This window comes from Bos javanicus, chromosome 29 (genome assembly GCF_032452875.1).
Source record: "Bos javanicus breed banteng chromosome 29, ARS-OSU_banteng_1.0, whole genome shotgun sequence".
NCBI lineage: Eukaryota > Metazoa > Chordata > Mammalia > Artiodactyla > Bovidae > Bos > Bos javanicus.
Window position 1 is genome coordinate 47615440 of NC_083896.1, and position 20503 is coordinate 47635942.

Consider the following 20503-nt stretch of genomic DNA (forward strand, 5'->3'; position numbering starts at 1 on the left):
TCATAATTAGTGGGGCCCATTCCAGAGTGAAAATGCCAGGTTTTGTTCAAAAATGATGAAGAATTTTAAGATGGCAACAGGGGAGAATTCAAGCCGGGGGCCTGGGGGCCTGTGCAGGACGCACCCCCAGAATGAAACCCACAGGACGCCTGGCTGGTGCCACCCGGCAGCCTGTCGTGGGCGGCGCTGGGCCGGGCTGCAGGCTCCCCATGCTCCCCGGCTCTTTCTGCTCTGGACTGTGCCCACCCTTGCCCATTCTGCCCGTCCATGTTTGAGGAATGAGCCGGGTGGCCTTTGGCGCTGCTCACTTGCAGGTCGCCCTCCTCCCGGGACAAAGAGGTGTGGGGCTTCCTGGCTGTGGACTCGGCTGGCATGCAGGAAGTAAGTGGAGGAGACACGGTTCCTTCTGGGAGGGAGCGTCTTTGTTTCTAGACTCCGCTCTGACCGGTGCCCAGCGATGTTTGGGGCGGCTGCCCCCTCACCCAGATTCTGTGTGACCGTACAGGTCAGATGTGGATGCTTTGAGTCCTGGCTCATTCATCGCTGGCGGAACCTGCCTGTCTGACGAAGCCCCAGAGTAATCAGGAGACTGAGGACCACCTGGAGCTCCCCTGAAGCCCACCCCTGTTGTGTTTATGCCAAACGTCAATTATCCCCTTGGTCATCTGTTCAGGAATATTTATGGAGGGTCTGCTAAGTGCTGGGCTCGGAGCCAGTGCTGGGGACACGGCTGTTAATGAGACCACTGCGGGATCCGCCGTGAAGGGGCTTCTCTTATGGCAGGCTGTGCACACCTGGAGCCCAAGGACTTGTCAAATGCCTCTGTATTAAGTGCTATGACGTCAATGGCATTGTGCCCATGGGTGGCATGGAGACCTGTCCTCACTGGGGACCTGGAGAGGACTTCTTGGAGGAGGTGCCCCAGTCATTACTTTATTCACTCATTCACTAAACATGGAGAAGAGCCAGATCTGCACAGGCCTGTGTGGTGGAGGTTTCGCCACGATCAGAAGAGCACACATGCTCTCACACACTTCGGGGGGGTGAGGGAGATGAGGAAGACCCCCTCCACCCTGTAGACAGGTGCCTGCAGAAAATGTGAGGCAGGGAGGGGTGTTCCAAAGGAAAATAAAGCAGGGAGAGCATTGCATTCGAGGAGCAGGACTCCAGAGGGGACAGCAGGAGATGTCCTGTGTTCTTCCCACAGGCCCTTCAAACCCTGGTGTACTGGGGCTGGCTTACCCCTGTTCACACCCACGCACAACTGTTCACACCCATGCACTCTCGCTCACACCTGCTCACACTCACACCTGCTTACATCCACCACACCTGCTCACACTCACTCTCACCTGCTCACAAGAGCCAACTCTCTGTGTGTCTTCCCCACCTCTGCATTCGGAGACGTCACGTGGAACCTTGAACTCAGCAGCAGTGGGAGTGTTTACACGTGGCCGTCAGCAAACTCTGTAAATCAGGCCTGATCCGTTTGGTTCCAGGAGCCCATTTACCACCCACCACCGTCTGAGGCTGGTCTTCCCAGCGCCCAGGGAATTCTTGGGCTGGCCCCGTGACTTTCTGGTCCCTGTCAGAAGAAAAGCTTTCCCAGCCCTGTTGAGTCACAAAAACACAGTCTCATGAGGATAATTAAAGTGTCCGGTCCCTTGTGAGATTTCACTAACCTCAACCCGCCTCTGCTTTCTCTCGTTTCCCTGGGGCCTCCCCCGCCCCTGGGGCCCCTGGCCGGGCTTGTACATGAAGCTAACTCTTGAGGCTCTCTTTGTGGGTTTGGGGCCCTGGTGTAATGAAAGTGTCCCTCTCAGACTACCCCCCACCCCTGTAGACACAGGGGGTCTCACAACTCCTGGCCTGCTCTCTCCCAAGGGCCCACTTCCGGTCCACATGACACTCTCTGACATCCTGCCCAGTTAAGCCCTGCTGCCCAGGACATTCCAGCCAAGCTCTTGCCAGAGATGCCTTGAAGCACAAGTCGGACTCTGGTCCACCCTCCCTCCAAGTCTAGGGACCTGACCACGCCCCCCATGGGGCCTCCTCATTGGGTCCCCTCAGCCATGGTCGAGGGGACACCTCTTCAGTCAGCTTTCTCCCAGGATACCCTCTGTTCCTGCCCACAGTAACTCCAGTCCTCTTCCAGCCTGTGGGACGGTGTCCCCCTGGGTGTCCCCCAGCTGTCCTGGTCACCTCCTCGGTGAGTGATGGAGCACGTCGTTAGTCTAAATTAGAACAAGGCGCACTGAAAGGCTTGATGATTCCAAGAAGCCAAGGGCGGCCCTCACAGGCAAGGTCATAGTCAATACTCCAGGAGGGTTTGCTGGTCTGTTTATCAGCGGGCGCTTTGCATCAGGCGTGGCCTTGACCTCTTCCTTTACACACATGTCAGCCCTGGCACAAGGACATCCCCTGTGGGAATTAGTATTTATGTTTCAGAGAAGTCAAACGGTTCACACAGCTGCTGAGGGAGAGCGGAATTCCAACCCTGATTGTCCAGATTCCCTGATGCTGGGAAAGGTGGAAGGCAGGAGGAGAAGGGGATGAGAGAGGAGAATGAGATGGCTGGATGGCATCACCGACTCGGTGGACATGAATTTGAGTAAACTCCGGGAGTTGGTGATGGACTGGGAAGCCTGGCATGCTGCAGTCCACGGGGTCGCAAAGAGTGGGACAGGACGGAGCTGCTGAACTGAACTCACTGCGTCACCACGGTGGAGGACCGTGATGGGACACCCTGCTTAAAGCTGAGACCCTCCGAGTCATTGTCAATTGCACCGTCAGTGTCTCTTGGGCCCCACTGGGCACACGGAAGCCCCATCTTCACGGTGCTCTTCTGACCTATATTTTATCCCCTACATTTTCTTTGTCAAGCTATATATAAATTTCAGTTTTTAGAACAGGGAGGGGTTTTTGTTGTTGTTGTTAGCTCTATCAGAAGAGATTAAAGAGACACAGAAAGGAAAACCAAGTATATTTTAAAATAAACCAACAGCTTGGTTCACATTCTCCCCCGGAACCTGTGTCCGTTTTAAGCAGCCTCATTATTTTTAATGCATCCACTTCCTCAGCCCGCTCACCCACTCGGTTTTCCCATGTTAATTGTCAGCAAAGTCCCAGCGGGGTGATTTATCCAACGCTGGCCAGTGGCTGGGCGAGGCCCCTGGAGCCAGCTCTTGCCCAGGGAGGCTCCAGAGACGGGAAGTGGGAGCCCGTGAAACTGTGGCCCCCGCACACCGTGCGGCCCCTGCCACGCCCCCCAGTGGCACTGACATTGAAAGCCAGGAGCGTGTGAACCAAATCCCAGAGGCTGCTCCGAGTATTTTAAAACCCAAGCTGCCGTCACATGAGAGCTTGTTCCCCCAAAAGACTGGATGTCAGAAGAAGCAGGGACGGAATCAAGCCCCAGTGTGCCTTCACAGCCCTTGACACTTCCTCTGTCTCTGAGGCAGAATTCCAGGGAAAAACAAGAGTTTCTGAGACTGGACCATGCATGGCTTATGGGTAGTCAAGACCCCAGCTTTCCTCTGTGACCCTTCCAGATTGGGGTCACCCTCAGATTTGTTGTTGTTCAGTCACTCAGTCGTGTCCGACTCTTTGGAACCCCATGGACTGCAGCACACCAGGCTTCCCTGTCCTTCACTGTCTCCCAGAGTTTGCTCAAACTCATGTCCATTGCGTCGATGGAGGCATCCAACCATCCACCCCTCCTTGCTATTCTTTGGAACTCTGCATTGAGACGGCTGTATCTTTCCTTTTCTCCTTCGCCTTTTGCTTATATCCCCCCGTGCACAGTAGTTACTCAGTAAACATTTATTGACTGAGCTGATGCAGGAATGGCCCTAGAGACCAACTCCACTTTCTTCCGTACCCACCTTTGGACATGTTCACACTTCGCAGGTGGGCTGGGCAGAATAGTGAGCTCCCCAAGATGCCAGTGCTGATCTCCAGTACCTGTGGACATCTTTCATTATGTGTCAAGGTTACAAGCAGAATAGAGCCTGCTAATCAGCTGACCTTGGGGTGGCAGGTGGGGGTGGCGATTATTCTAGGTGATAAGACTGGGACCAGTGGAATCCCAGGGTCCTTCAGTGCAGAAAGAGGAGGAGGCAAGAGGGTGGGTCAGAGCCGGAGAAAGTGAGACGATGGGGGCAGGGTTGCAGTGAAGCATGGCTGACTCTGAAGATGGAGGAAGGGGCCACAAGCCAAGGATGCAGAGCCTCTAAAAGCCACAGAAGGCCAGGAACCAAATTCTCTCCTAGAACTTCAAGCTTGATTTTAGCCCAGCAAGACTCATCTCAGGCTTCTGACTTCCAGAACTGTCAGCTAAAAATCTCACGCTGCACTAGGAATTAAGAGGAAAGATGTGCTGAGTTTATGCCCCAGGGAAGCCCACCCCCACCCTCAGGAGCTGGCCAGTCTGAGGGCACCTGCCTTAAACCAAATTGAGGCTTTTTCTGGGTAGCGTGTCTTCTCAAATGCTAACACACATGATGAGTGCCCACAGCAAAGGTGCGGTGCAGACGTGCCCACAGTTAGGTGACCAGGGGACACTTTGCGTGGGGACGGGGTCACTTTGCTTTCCTCCGGGGTAGAGTTGGACCAGCACTGAGATGGCCTGGTTGCTGCCAGCACCAGGGCTTGGGGAGGTCGGCTTTTGTTCTCTCTGGACATGGAGTCACAGCCTCATGCCCAGACGGCAAGACGACCCAGCTGGGAAGATCTGTTTATTTTAAGAAATGCCAAATATTTAAACCATCACTAGATGGCTTAAAATAATAAAGGCTCTGTTAATGAATTCATGTAGAACTTTCTTTCCCAGCATCTTCATAGGAGTGTGTGTCTCTGCCCCAGGCCGGCTGCTGGAAGGAAGAGGAGGAAGGAGACAGGGCTGCAGTTAGTTTGTGCTTTAAGTTTGGGGTTGTCCAGCAGACAGAGACTGTTCAAAAGAACACAGTTGGGTGAGTTTAACCCATCTGTACTATTCAGGACTGTTTGGGTTATAAGTGAAAGAAGACCAGCTGCAGGCATAGCTAGATCCTGGGGCTCAAGGTCTCCAAAGCTCCATCTTTATTGATCTGTTGGTTCTGCTGTTCTTTGGGTCCACCCAGAGGAAGATTCTCTTGGTGACCACATGACAGGCACACCTCCTGACCTCCATCTTGTACAGTTCTGGAAGACTGAGAACATTTGTCCCTTGGGCCTTCCAGCAAGAGTCCCAAGGTTACCTCTGACTGCACCGACTTGGTTTGGGTCTATGACCATTCTTGAATGAGTCACCATGGCCTGGGGGATGCTAAGCTGTGACTGGCCAGAAGCCGACCCTTGTGGCCACTCCTGGAGTCCTGGTTCAGGGCATGGGGGAGCGTAGAGGGGATGTCCACTGACCCTGAACCTTGTAGGCTGAGGAACAGTAGTGGTTCCTCAAGGAAAACCAGACTGTTGATAGCAAAAGGCAGGGAACAGAAGCTGACCGAGGACATTCATGTGGGAGGCTGGGTCCACCCCATGGAAAATAACTTCTCTTCAAGGGTCCTTCAGACAGTGGCCAAAGGAAATATGATGACCCCAATTTCTCAGGTCTGACAGGTTTGGATCTCTGTTAGGGGCTTCATGGACACCATCTGCTCTAATTCTCACAACAACCCTGGGAGGTCAGGGTTCACGGCCCACCTCCCGGTTTACAGAGAAGGAAACTGAGGTCCAGAGACATCCGTTCTGACCCAGGACCCCAAGTTCTTGACCACCGACATGACCTGTGACTTGTCTGAGCTGCATCTGCCCAGTGGGGTCACTCTGCATAGAAACCCAGGCTCAGCTGACAGCCGGGTCAGCGCCGGGTAAGTCCCATGGCCAGAGCAGCCTCCATTGGAGAGCAGGACCTGGCCCACACATTGGTCTCTTGATTCATATACAGAGGCAGGAACACCAGGGGGCCACCAGTGACCCGCATGGGTATCTGAGGCGGCAGGGAGGGGCCAGACAGCTGCAAGGGCTCCTTGTTGAATTGCTGGGCTCCCCTGACAGAGGAAGAGCATCTGAGGGTCAAAGTTAGAGGGGAAAACAACAGAATAAATAAACTTCAGCTCAGCTCAGTCCCTCAGTTGCGCGTGACTCTTTGCGACCCCACAGACTGCAGCACGCCAGGCTTCCCTGTCCATCACCAACTCTCAGAGCTTACTCAAACTCATGTCCATTGAGTCAGTCATGCCATCCAACCATCTCATCCTCTGTCGTCCCCTTCTCCTCCTGCCTTCAATCTTTCCCAGCATCATTTACCCCAAATCAATGGTAAATCCCTCCTTAGGGACCTTCACATTCTACCACAGGCCTCTGACACCATGTTGCACCAGGATGATTATATGTCTTCTCATGTCTGAGATGTCCCTAAGGCGGGGAACAGCTTCTTCTCTCTATAGCCTCCCATTTAGTGCAATGCCTGGAACACAGTAGGTGGTCAGTAATGCTTTGTTTGATGAATGAGAGGTGGACAGATGGGTGGGTGGATTGATGGATGATGGATGGGTGGACAGATGCATGACAAGAGAGTGGATGGGTGGGTGAATAGATGGATGGATGGGTGGGTGGGTGGATGGGGAATGGATGGATGGGGAATGGATGAATGGGTGAATGTTTGAATAGTTGGTTGGATGGATGGATGGTTGAATGTATGGGTGGGAGACACCCTGCCTTCAAGAAACTTACAGTTGTTATGGAGCAGGGGTTGGCAAACTCTTATCCAGGAGCCAAATCTGCCTCCCATGCCTCCTCTTTTTGTAAATAAAGTTTTATTGAAACATAGCCACCCACAATCATTCACATATCATCTCTGGCTGCTTCTGTACTACAACAAAACTGAGTCTTTGCAGCAGAGACCGTATACAGGACCACTTCATGGAATGTGACCTGTACAGGCTCATGAGGCTCTGCACTTAGAAGGGCCCCATGTCACCATCTTCATCATCCGTGTCACAGTCTTTTTTTATGAATATATTTCTCTCTTTATTAAATTGATTTATTTTTAATTGGAAGGTAATTGGTTCACAATGTTGTGTTGGTTTCTGCCATACGTCAGTGTGAATCAGCTGTAAGCATACATATGCCCCCCATCTTGAACCTCCCTCCCTCCCACCTCCCATCTCATCCTACTCTTCGGGGTTGTCACAGGGGACCAGATGTGAGCTCCCTGTATCACACAACAAATCCCCACTTGCCATCATTTTATCTATGGGAATGTATGTGTTTCTGCCCTACTCTCCCCACTTATCTCACCCTCTCCATCTGCCACTGTGCCCACAAGACCATTCTCCATGTCTGTGTCTCTATTGCTGCCCTACAAATGGGTTCATCAGCACCATTTTTCTCAGTTCCATATACATGTGTTAGTATATGATGTTTGTTTTCCTCTTTCTGACTTATTTCACTCTGTACAACAGGCCCTGGGTTCATCCACCTCACTAGAACTGACTCAGGTTTGTTCCTTTTTATGGCTGAATAATATTCCATTGTGTGTGTGTGTGTGTGTGTGTGTGTGTGTATATATATACACCACATCTTCTTTATCCATTCATCTGTCAGTGGACATCTAGGTTACTTCCATGTCCTGGCTGTTGTAAATGGGGCTACAAGGAACACTGGGGTACATGTGTCTTTTAGAATTGTGGTTTTCTCAGTGTGCATGCCCAGTAGTGGGATTGCTGGGTCATATGGGCTTCCCTGGTGGCTCAGACAGTAAAGAATCTGCCTGCAATGCAGGAGACCTGGGTTTGATCCCTGGGTAAGGAAAATCCCCTGGAGAAGGGTATGGCAACCCACTCCAGTATTCTTGCCTGGAGAATCCCCATGGACAGAGGAGCCTGGCAGACTACAGTCCATGGGGTCGCAAAGAGTCAGACACAACTGAGCAATTAAGCACATGGTAGTTTTATTCCTAGTTTTTTAAAGAAATTTCCATACCATTCTCCATAGCGGCTGTATAAATTTACATTCCCACCAACAGTGCAGAAGGGTTCCCTTTTCTCTACATTCTCTCCAGCATTTATTGTTTGTAGATTTTTTTATTATGGCCATTCTAAACAGTGTGAGATGATACCTAATTCAGTTTTGATTTGCATTTCTCTAATAATAGGCAATGTTAAGTATTTTTTCCTGTGTTTATTAACCATCTGTATATCTTCTTTGGAGAAATGTCTGTTCAGGTCTTCTGCCCATTTTTTAATTAGGTTGTTTGTTTTTCTGATATTGAGCTGCATGAGCTGCTTGTATATTTTGGAGATTAATCCTTTGTCAGTTGCTTCATTTGCAATTATTTTCTCACATTCTGAGGGTTGTCTTTCCATTTTGTTTATGGTTTTCTTTGCTATGCTACTGCTAAGTCACTTCAGTCATGTCCGACTCTGTGTGACCCCATAGGTGGCAGCCCACCAGGCTCTGCCATCCCTGGGATTCTCCAGGCAAGAATACTGGAGTGGGTTGCCATTTCCTTCTCCAATGCATGAAAGAGAAAAGTGAAAGTGGTGCCCATAAATGTGTGGGTTTATCCCTGGGCTTTCTATCTTGCTCCATTGGTCTCTATCTCTGGTTTTGTGCCAGTACCATACTGTCTTGATGACTGTAGCTTTGTAGTATAGTCTGAAGTCAGGAACATTGATTCCTCCAGCTCCATTCTTCTTTCTCAAGATTGCTTTGGCTATTCAGGGTCTTTTGTGTTTCCATATGAATTGTGAAATTTTTTGTTCTAGTTCTGTGAAGGATGCTATTGACAATTTGATAGGGATTGCATTGAATGTGTAGTTTGCTTTGGGTAATATAGTCATTTTCACAATATTGATTCTTCCAGTCCAAGAACATGGTATATCTCTCCATCTATTTATTCCATGTTTGATTTCTTTCATCAGTGTTATAGTTTTCTGCTTACAGCTCTTTTGTCTTCTCTATATTTATTTCTTTAATTAATTTATTTATTTGGCTTCACCAGATCTTCCTTGCAGCATGCAAAATCTTTGGTTTCAGCATGCAAACTCTTAATTGCGGGATATGAGATCTATTTCCCTGCTCTGGGAGAGAACTCAGGGCCCCTGCATTAGCAGTGTGGAGCCTTAGCCACTGGGCCATCAGGGAAGTTCCCCCATGTCACAATCTCAAAATTTCCAATAATTTTTTACAAAAGGCCCTGCATGTTCATTTTCCTCTAAGTGCCGTCAATTATGTCTGTATGACCCACGATGCCTGCAATATTTGCTATCTGGTCCTTTAGAGAAAAAGTTGGCCAGTCCTGGTCTCGAAAATAAGATAGGTACCCAAGTCGGGGCAAATTCAAGGTAGAAGTGTTGCATGCCATCTGGGAGGGCAGGCATGGTGTGTCTAGAGCTCAAAGAGCAGAGAAGTCCCTCCAAGCCAAGGGGCCCAGAAAGTTCTATGGGCCCTTGGCACTGCAGCATCAGAGTTTGGGTGGGGAGACAAATGTGCACGGAGAACAAGGTCAGCTTGGGCACTGCTGTGCCAAGAGGGAGTCAACCTTCCTTCTTCCCTGATCAATGCAGTGTCCATAACCAACATAAATTATTCATCGTACAAGAAAAAGGAAGCAATTACACATTGATTTCCGCCTACCTCCCCCAGCATTTGTTTTGCCATTACAGCCACACTGTGTGGTCTCTACTACAGGAAAGAGGGATGTCAGGACTACCGCTTTTGTGGACAGATCTGGACAAGGGTTACATATCAGAAGAGGAAAAAAATCTCTATAAGATGGACAGGGAGCAAAGACAGTGCAAACTGTCTGCAGAAAAAGAGTTTCCACATAAGCAATTTTTTTCCGTGTTGGGGCTTTTGCATCTAATGGAACATAAATTTAAAGAAGCGAAGCAAGAGCCAGAAAAGCCCAAGCAGTGGGCAGTGGCCCAGGCCCAGCAGAGTATGTGCTGCTCGGTCAATGTTTGCTGAACTGACAGATGCATTGTCCTGGCTACATCCCAGACCAGGAAGGGGCAAGACAACAGGATCCGGTGGCCACAGCTTCCTCTCTGCACCCAAGTGGCCTAATGCGGGGGTGTTAGGGGACCCCGTGCTCTTAGACACTCTGATGGTTAGAGCAGGGCGAGACCTCACTGGCTGAGCCTCCCCGCCCCCATGAGTTCCTGAGAGAGCCACGCACAGAGGGACAGTGGCAAGGGGGAAATGGGTCCCCCTTCCAGCCAGCCAAGGGCTCTGTCCCCCACAGAGCTTCCTGGCAGCCGGATGGGAGCAGGAGTCTTAGGTCCAGATCCACAGGAAGCTTGTGTCCAGGGTGTAGATTGCATCGCCAGGTTAGGAGGCCAGCCGAGGGCTGAGCTTGTGAAGGGCACACAGGGGCAAGTCTTTCTGCCAGTGAGGACCTTTTCACTCGCGACGACTGCTGTGTGCACGTCCTGGGGCCACTGCCAGAACAAATGACCACAAGCGGGGGCTCACGCAACAGGAAGTTGTTGTCTTGGGATTCTGGAGGCCAGAAGTCCAAAATCAAGATGTTGACAGGGCCCTGCTCCCTGCAGAGGCTCCAGGGGAGGGTCTTCCTGCCTCTTTCGGCTTCTGGGGGCCCCGAGCCTCCCCGGGCTTGTGGCTGCATCCCTCGGCCTCTGCCTCTGTCACCGTGTTGCTGCCTCGTCTTCTCCTGTGTCTGTCCCCCGTGCCCCTCTCATAAGGACACCTGACATCGGATAATCTAGGCTGACTTCACCTCCCGATTCTTAATTATACCCTCAAAGACCCTTATTCCAAATAAGGTCATGTTCGCAGGGCCCAGGAGTTAGGATGTGCACGCATCTATTGGGGGACGCCATTCGGTCCATGCCCCTGCCCACCGGTGACTGAGGCATGGCCAGTGACTCTGTCTCTTGGGAATGAAGAGAGAAAGGGCTGAGGACCCTCCCCGTACTCTGCCCTGCGCCAGTTCTGACGTTTGACTGGACCTAGTTTTTGGCCTGTTTTCTCTCTCAGAGCCCAGGAGCCCCATCTCAGGCATGTTTGTAGTCCAGCATCTCAGGCAATGGTTGGTGCTTTGTTGGCGCTCGGTACACACCTGCTCAGTGAGCAAGTGAACGAGTAAGTGAGCAGCACGGAAGTCTCCTTCCCCTCCTCCAGCACCTTGGGTCCTGATGCCAATAGTCGTGTCCGACTCTGTGAGACCCCATGGACTGTACCCGGCAGGCCCCTCTGTCCATGGAATTCTCCAGCAAGAATACTGGAGTGGGTTGCCATTTCTTCCTCCAGAGGATCTTCCCAACCCAAGGATCGAACCTGCGTCTCCTGCATTGCAGGCAGATTCTTTACCACTGAGCTACCAGGGAAGGTGACCCCTTAAATCACAGGCAAATTTCCCATCACAGTTCAATTTCTCTGTAAAAACTGTGTATTTCTGTGAGTGCCACGCTGTCATGGCAAACACGAGAAACCAGTGCTTTAGAGGAAACTTAACCTTCGTAGTAGAGCACGGGGTCGTTCCCACAGCAGTATTTACTCTTTTTACTTGGTAGAGAAGGGAATGGCAACCCGCTCCAGTGTTCTTGCCTGGAGAATCCCAGGGACGGGGGAGCCTGGTGGGCTGTCATCTCTGGGGTCGCACAGAGTCGGATAAGACTGAAGCAACTTAGCAGCAGCAGCAAGTAATGGTTAACATGGCTGATTTTCATGCAGATGTTGGAGTTTTGTATTATAAAAATGGGCACATTTACTGTCATAAAAAAGGTGTGACCTCAGGAGACACAACAACACCAACACAGTAGCAGTGGTCAAGTGTGTAAGCGCCACCGAGGCAGGACTCTTGGTCAGGTTTTGGTAGCTGCTGAGTCCTCAGCATCTGGAACTGAGTCTAGTGTCTAGGACCTCTCACGCAGGTTTGTTGAAAGAGCAGTTTCCCTGTCCTGCCTTTTTTATCAGCGGAAGGAAGTCTTTTTACTCGGCGACATTTCATTTTCATTTCAAGAAAAAGGGACATAGAACTCCCCCTGAGGTTCCTGCTTATTTCCCTCATTAGTGTTCCATTTCTATCTTTTAAAAGCTACCAGCGAACCAGAAGCAATGAGTGCACCTGGCTACCTAGGTCTTGGCTTATAAATATCTTTCTCCATTACAAGGGATCAGGGCTTCTCAGAGAGACAGCGGATTCCAGCGCTGGGCCCGGCAAAGCACACAGTGAGGCCAGGCTAGGACATGCTCTAGGGTGAGGAGGGCGTTAAAAAGACACAGGACCGGACTCATGATGCTGACCACGGCGGAGGGACAAGGCTCAGACTCGTCAGCCCCAACCCTGCCTTAAACAGTGGGAAAGCCTTATAAAATCTGTGACGCGTACAACTGAATCACTCTGCTGTACACCCGAAACTAGCAAGGCATTGTAAATCCACTTTCCTCCAAGATAAAATATTAAAAAAAAGTCTGGAAAGCAGTGCCTTTCAAATGCTGGACAACAGGGGGCTCAAGACTATGAAAGTGAAAGTCACCTAGTCGTGTCCAACTCTTTGCAACCCTATGGACTATAATGCCCATGGAATTCTCCAGGCTGGAATATTGGAGTGGGTAGCCTTTCCCTTCTCCAGGGGATCTTCCCAATCCAGGGATTGAACCCAGGTCTCCCACATTTCAGGCAGATTCTTTACCAACTGAGTTATCAGGGAAGCCCTGATAGCTTCAGGACTATGATTCCTCATAATAAGGAAGTAAGCAGGGTTGAACCCATGATAAATGCTCCATCATCCTTCCTGGGGGCAGTAATGAGGCTGTATCGTGGGGAGGGGGGCCCCAAACAGCCAGTAGTCTCACTGACTCAAGGTTACAATGATCAGAGGTGAAGGAGCCAAGGTAGTTAAAATTCACGAAGCAGAGGATGGAGAACAGGATGCAGGAGAGAGAGACAGGAAGCTACAGAGGATGTCCTTGAGTCTTGGTGAGTACTCATCTTCCCAGGTATGAGAAGAAATGACCTGAGGCTGGGGAAGAACCACCAGAAACAGGAGGTCAGCCATGTCTGAGGACTCACAGGTAGCTGGGAGTGACTCATGTTCCCACCAGCTGAAGTGGGGCATCCCGTGATACCCGGAGCATCACATCGCAGGGTGTTAGCTGGATTCCAGGCTGCTCTGGACCTGCTCAATCAAGGCATAGAAGCCAACCTCGAAAGAATTCAGCTGATTCTAAGCAACGTCACTGCATGCCAAGACAGAGTCTAACACTAATTAAAGGAATAAGCAGCAAAATTCAGCACCAAACAGCATAAAATCATGATGTCTGGCATCCAATTAAAAAAAAAAAAAAAAAGATCTACCAGGCAAGCAAAGAGGCAGGAAAACATGATCCATGACTAGGAGAAAAGTCAGTCAGGAGTAAAAGACCCAGAAATGGTACAAATGATGGAATTAGAGGATAAGAATGTGAAAACAGCAGTTGAAAATACACTCCATACATTCAAGAAATTAGAAGGGATCATTAGCAGACGAGGAAAAGAATGAAAGATATAAAAAAAGATCCCAATAGAACTTCCAGGTTTGAAAAATACACAGAATGGAATGAATGACAGATGAGATGCTGAAGAAGAGACCAGAAGAGGTTGAAGATGCAGTGACGGAAACACTTGCAAATCCACCCCCCAGTGGGAAACGAGTGGGAAAAAAAACACGGAGCATAAGTGATTTGTGGGGCAATATCAGAAGGCAATGGCACCCAACTCCAGTACTCTTGCCTGGAAAATTCCATGGACGGAGGAGCCTGGTGGGCTGCAGTCCATGGGATCACTGAGAGTCGGACACGACTGAGCGACTTCACTATCACTTTTCACTTTCATGCGTTGGAGAAAGAAATGGCACCCCACTCCAGTGTTCTTGCCTGGAGAATCCCAGGGATGGCAGGGCCTGGTGGGCTGCCGCCTATGGGGTCGCACAAAGTCAGACACGACTGAAGCGACTTAGCATCAGGCAGTCCATAAGTGAGAGGAAACTCCGAGAAATAGGGAAGGGGGTGTAACAGAAGAAGTAATTGAAGAAGTCATGACCAAGAATTTTCCATCATAAATGAAAACCACCACCCTACAGATCTAAAAAATTTAGCAAATCTTAAGAAGAAGAAAACATGAAAACACACAAAGGCACATCCTAGTCAAACCGCTGAAAACAAGTGTCAGGGTGATGATGTCGTAGTTCGGTGGTGTCCAGCTCCCTGTGACCCCATGGACTGTAGCCCGCCAGGCTCCTCTGTCCATGAGATTCTCCAGGCAAGAATACTGGAGTGGGTTGCCATGTCCTTCTCCAGGGAGCTTCCTGACCCAGGGATCAAACCCAGGTCTCCTGCACTGCAGGTGGATTCTTGACAGACTGAGCCACCATGGAAGATAAGTGACAGAGATAAAATCCTCAAAGCAGCCAGAGAAAAAGGACATGTTATGTAGAGAACAAAGTTAAGAATTAGCAGAATTCTCATCAGAACATATGCTGATCAGAAAACAGTGGAGCAGCACGTTTAAAGTATTGGAAGAAACAAATTGCTGATCCACAGTTTACACTCTGCTAAAATATATTTCAAATTAAAAATGAAAATAAGACGTTTCCAGAAAAACAAAAACTAAGAGACTCGTCAACAGGAGGTCAAGAAATGATGAAGGAAGTTCTTCAGACAAAAGAAAGATGATAATGAATGAAGACTGGATCTACAGTCAGGGATAAAGAGTCATAGTTAACAAATAATAACAAATACATGGATTAACATTAAATTTTTTTCTTATTTTTTGTCTCCCTGAAAGATAATTGGCTGAAAGATATTTTATCTCCCTGAAAAATAATTGGCTGTTATACGATATAACAACCCCATGGACTGTACTGTGCATGGAATTCTCCAGGCCAGAACGCTGGAGTGGGTCACCTTTCCCTTCTCCAGGGGATCTTTCCAACCCAGGGAATGAACCCAGGTCTCCTGCATTGCAGGCGGATCCTTTACCAGCTGAGCCACAAGGGAAGCCCGTTAGACAATATACATAGGACGACATTAGCACGATGGGTGAGAGGGAGAAACGGAAATATGTAGTTGAAGGGTCTTTAACCGTATATGAAGTGGTAAAATATTATTTGGAAGTAGACCACTATACATTTAACATGAGTATTGTAGGTCTTCCCTTGTGGTCTTAGTGGCTAAGAGTCTCCCTGCCGATGCAGGGGACGCAAGTTTTATCCCTGGTCCAGGAAGATCACACAAACGTGCTGCAAAGCAACTGAGCCCACGCACCGCAGCCACCGAGCCCGTGTGCCGAGAGCCCGCGAGCGGCAGCTACTGAGCCCCTGTGCCGAGAGCCCGCGAGCGGCAGCTGCCGAGCCCCTGTGCCGAGAGCCCGCGCTCCTCAACAAGAGACGCCACCTCGGCGAGAAGCCCACACACCACCTGGAGAGTAGCCCCTGCTCACTGCAACCAGAGAAAACCTCAATGAACACTCAGGGCAGCCAAAAATAAATAAATAAGTAAATATTTTTTAAAGTGCCTATTGTAAACCTAAGAGCAACCACTTTAAAAAGTAAAATAAAACAAAATTATATAGCTAGAAATCCAATAGTGCAGGTAAATGGAATTATTAAAAAAAAACTTTCAATTCGTTCAGAAGGAAAAAATAAATATATAACGAGATGTAGATTTATACTACACTTTATCGACAATTACATTAAATTGTCTACACACACTCCACTCCAGAGGCAGAGATTATCAATTTGGATCAAAAAACAAGACTAAATTGTATGTTGCTGACAAAAGGAACAGAGGAAGCAGCTTGAAGGGAGTGTCACTGGCCAAATTCAGAACAACTAGACCATCCAAATAAATACTATAGTAACATAAAACATGGAGTTCATTACATAAATGGAAAAGTGTGAGTCCATAGAGAAGAAGAGAGAAAGGAAGATCTTCCTTATAGTTGAATACCAAATAATAAATATAGAATTAGTTGAAGCTACTGTTGACAGTGAATGCTTGATAAAGAACATAGCATTTACAAAGTCATATCTCCCCACAAATTTCTTCCTGATTAGCACAGGGGAAATAGTGACTGGCCTGTATTCTTAAAAGCTGTTAAGGTCCAGAATGACAAAGAAAGACTGCAGAACTCTTCCTGATCAAAAGACACTAAAGACATGCTACAACAATGCAGTGTTTGGTCTTAGACTGAATTCTGGATCTGCTGGGATGGAGGTGGGGATGCTATTAATGATCGCTTTGGAAACAGTGACGAAATGTGAATCTGCACTGTGGATTGGGTAACATTGTATTCATTTTAAAATGTCCTAATTTTTATCATTGTACTATGGTTATGCAAGAGCATGCCTTTATTCTTAGGAAATACATGTGGAAGCATTTAGCCTCCAACCGACTTTCAAATGATTCAGGAAAGAAATACTCTGTAGATACACACAGTCAGAAATAGAAATGAAAGCAGGTAGAGAGCGATAAACACCCCGGGCAGACAGAAATGACCAGTCAGTCTTGGTAAAAGATATTCAAGTGTTCCTTGTACCATCCTTGAAACTTCCTCTATGTGTTTGAAATTAATCAATATTCAACTTTTTTCCAAAAAAAAAAAAAAATTCAGCCCTTTGGGACTGACTACTTCCTTTTTTGGAAGAAATGGTTCACCCCAGATGTGCTCTGAAAGCAGAATTTCTGTAACTGGTTTAATGTTAAGAAGCCGTGTTCATGTAGAAAGAGACAAATCTGAAGAATATGGCTATTTTAGAGCAAAAGATTTAATCATCCTCTACTTGGCCCTGAAATTTCATAAGTGAGACCCAGAAAGCACCAGCAAAAGAATCAACAAGCATTCCAGTCCAGGCCCCCGGGGGCCAAGGTTCAGTCACTAATGAATTGATGGGGCTTCTAATTTACCGGATGTGAAGCTGAGCATGATTTACAAAACGGATTGTTTGCAGTGTCTTATGAGTGAGAGGTTTTCGGGAAGAGCTTAGCTTTCCAGAGCTCTCTCGCCTCCACTCCTATCCCTGAGAAAAAGTATTTCTGGATGGGTACCCCCTCGCCTCCCCACAACACACACACACAACACACATCTGAGCATCGAAACAGCACGTTGACTGGCTTCAGATGGAAAGAGGCCTCCTCTGTGTGTGATACAAAATCTGGACCCGTGGCGATGCAGAATGGTGAGATTTTTGTTCATTTGAGACTGGCCTTGGTCCGAAAAGTGATGCTCCTCCTCCCCTTCCCCCAGTCCAGTCTTCACTTGCTCTGGAATATGTGACGTCAACCTTGATGACCGTTCAGAAACCAGGTGCAGAGAGGAACAGGGAGTGAGTTCAGCTCCCAGGTCAGAGAGCTGATCTATGAGTTGGTCTGGCCATCATACAAGCCGACGTGGGCCACCCAGGGAAGAGCAAAAATCCCAGAATACACAAGAAAGCTGCGATGGATAACCAGGAAAAGAGAAAATGGTTCAGCAGAAAATGCCCAGCGCCTGCCTGTGCTGCAGCCGCAACTTTCTACTCTTTAAATGTCGTAAAAGCACATGCCATCCCCGGTGAAGCAGATTCTGTTTATCCAAGCATCGGGATGCCTCGTGTGGGGGGTACACACAGGAGCTGGTGTCACCTGACACCCACCCAAGACCATCTTTGGGAACTCTTGAACGATATGTGCGGCTTGGGGACCTCTAGTCCCGAGAGCTTACTAGAAATTACCTGGTCAAAGAGCAGGCTGTGAATATTGCAAAAGCAGCTCAAACATTTGGAAGATGTAAACACAACCTGGCTTATTGTGATTTCTAGTTTTTCCAGCAATATGGCAGTTTAAGATAAATGAGACCACCTGGGATCCTGGGAGAACTAGGCCCAGGTTAGAAAGGACTAAAGTAAGCCTGATGCACCTATTGGCCAGGGAGCAAAGAAGTGTTCAGAGTCGAATGAGCGAGTCAGAAGCAGCATCAGAAAGAATAATAATGTCATGTGATGCCCTGGATGGAATCTTGAAATAGAAAAAGGATATTAAGGGACTTCCCTGGTGGTCCAATGGCTAAGATTCCATACTCCCAATACAGGGGGCCCAGGTTCGATCCCTTATCAGGGAACTAGATCCCATATGCTACAATTAAAGATTCCATATGCTGCAACCATATGGACTTCCCTGATAGCTCAGTTAGTGAAGAATCCGCCTGCAATGCAAGACAGCCCAGTTTGATTGCTGGGTTGGGAAGATCTGCTGGAGAAGGGATAGGCTACCCTCTCTGGTGTTCTTGGGCTTCCCTTATGACTCAGCTGGTGAAGAATCTGCCTGTAATGTGGGAGACCTGGGTTCGACCCCTCAGTTGGGACGATCCCCTGGAGAAGGGAAAGGCTACCCACTCCAGTATTCCGGCCTGGAGAATTCCAGGGATTGTATAGTCCATGGGGTCGCAAAGAGTCAGACACAGCTGAGCAACTTTCACTTTCATGCTGCAGCCAAAGTCCAGTGCAGTCGAACAAACAAATTAAAATATATTTTTAAAAAGGAAAAATGACACTACGTGAAAACAAAGATCTCAGTGAAGTCTGGACTTTAGTTAATGACTATATGTCGGCATTGGCTCTGTAATTGTAACTGATACAGTGTACCAGTGTGAGCTGGTGCCCACAGGGGAACCTGGTGCTGGGTATACAAGGGAGCTCTGTACTAGCTCCTCAATTTTCCTGTAAATCTGAAGCTATTTTAAAACAAACAAAACATGTATGGAAAAATAAGAATAATGGCCACGATAGACTGAAAGACATTAAAGGTATATGACCCCATGAATGATCAGAGCGAAAGAGAAAGCTTACATGTGTGAGGCCAATTGATGTAGTATGAAAACAGAAAAATAGGCAAAAACTAATTCTTCCTCTGCAGTTGAGGGTGGAGGGGAAAAAAGACAAAAGAAGGGCTTTCTATTAAAAATAACTTCTGTTTACTTTTGGGTCTCTGAAGACCTTCTTAACTGGAAACAAACAAAGATGACATTTTCGTACAGTTGTTTGACTAATAAGGACCTTTTACTGTAATACAGCATTTTCATGCCACTTTTTAAAATAATTTTGTTAATTGCATATAAAATCATCATCACAAGTGAAAGACTGATGAGGGGGAAAAGAAAACTCAGGAATGAAGACCTTGGGAACTTCCCTGGAGGTCCAGTGGTTAAGACTCTGCACTTCCTACCCGGGGGGCATGGGTTTGATGCCTGCTCTGGAAACTAAAATCCCACATGCTATGGGGCGCAACCAAAAAAAAGAAAAAGAAAGAAATGAAGAACTCAGCATCTAGTAGGGCGGTACCCTAGGTGTAAAAATGGAGGATGAGCCTTTTTACCTGAGATACGGCCAGAGGAAAGGAAGGCAGGATGGAATTTCCCCTGGAGACATTAAGATTTTACAACCACTGCCTTTACAGGCAGTTTCTGGCTGGTTTGACATTTTTTGAAATAAATTGTGTCTTTGTGGAATGAATGTTTTAAATAATAACCAAAGCCAGTTTCCAGTCCGGCTCCAGCTCCCAGGATTCTGCTGAAACCTCCCTTGCAAAAGTTACATGGACTCTAGGTAATCCAAATTAAAAATAAAATAACTTTTCCAAATATTTTGGTGAAAATAGAAACTTTCCGTTTTATGAGATATTATTTTTGTCTCCCCTCTGTGCTCAAAGTAAAACAAAATATTAAGGCTTAATTCCATTTTATTCCAACTGTTTAACTTTGCCCCTGAACTTTTGGATAAACATTTACCCAATGGATGAACTGGTGGATTTGAATTTTTGAAACATAGTAAACATTTTCCTATTTGATAATCTATCTCGTTTCTATAAACTGTATCAATTTATTAGATGTTTTAGCTTCTTTGAAGGTTGAATAAAGTTTAAGGTTTGCTGGGAATTTTTTTTTTTAAGATGAGTTTATATTCTTCCCCATCTTGCTTTAAAAATGGTTATGGAGGCTGTCTCTGCTTGTGTTTAATCAAGCTTTTGAGGTGAGGCAAGGAGTGAAGAGTGGCTTATTGATTAGACGTAAGATCTAATCGGGACCTCCAAGAACATCAGGAGCTCCAAGACTTGAAATAAACTTCGTCCTTGGTTCTCATTCCCTCCCTCCCCCTCCTGTTCCTCTCTCCTCCTCTCCCTTTCCCCAGAGCGGGGCACAGATGGCAGCCACCTTGCTGGGCACTAGGTCCTCCGTAGCACACTCTGGAGCCCGCCAGACTGGCAGCAGATCTCTATTCATCGGGAAACGCCACCACACCACAAAGTGGACAGACGGGATTCTGAGTGCTGTGTTTGCCAGCGGAAACAGGTTCTTCTTGAATGTCAAGGGCTATGCCTGGTTTCTTCGGGCCGGTTTTGTGTCCTGTGAACACCTGGGCATATGCTTCCCGGATGAGCAGGATATGTTTTCTTCCTGAACCACGACTGTTTTTCACAAGAGTCGCCACCGGCGACAGCCCCTGATTGATTCTGGTGGCTTATGCTGGGAGTTGGCTCCAAT

At 48.0% G+C, this 20503-nt stretch overlaps 1 protein-coding gene across 1 annotated transcript in view; it reads left to right on the forward strand.

Annotated features, from left to right (window-relative positions):
- ANO1 (anoctamin 1) overlaps nucleotides 1-20503 on the forward strand; it is a 189268-nt gene that overhangs the window by 48892 nt on the left and 119873 nt on the right. The gene's annotated exons all lie outside the window — the stretch shown is intronic.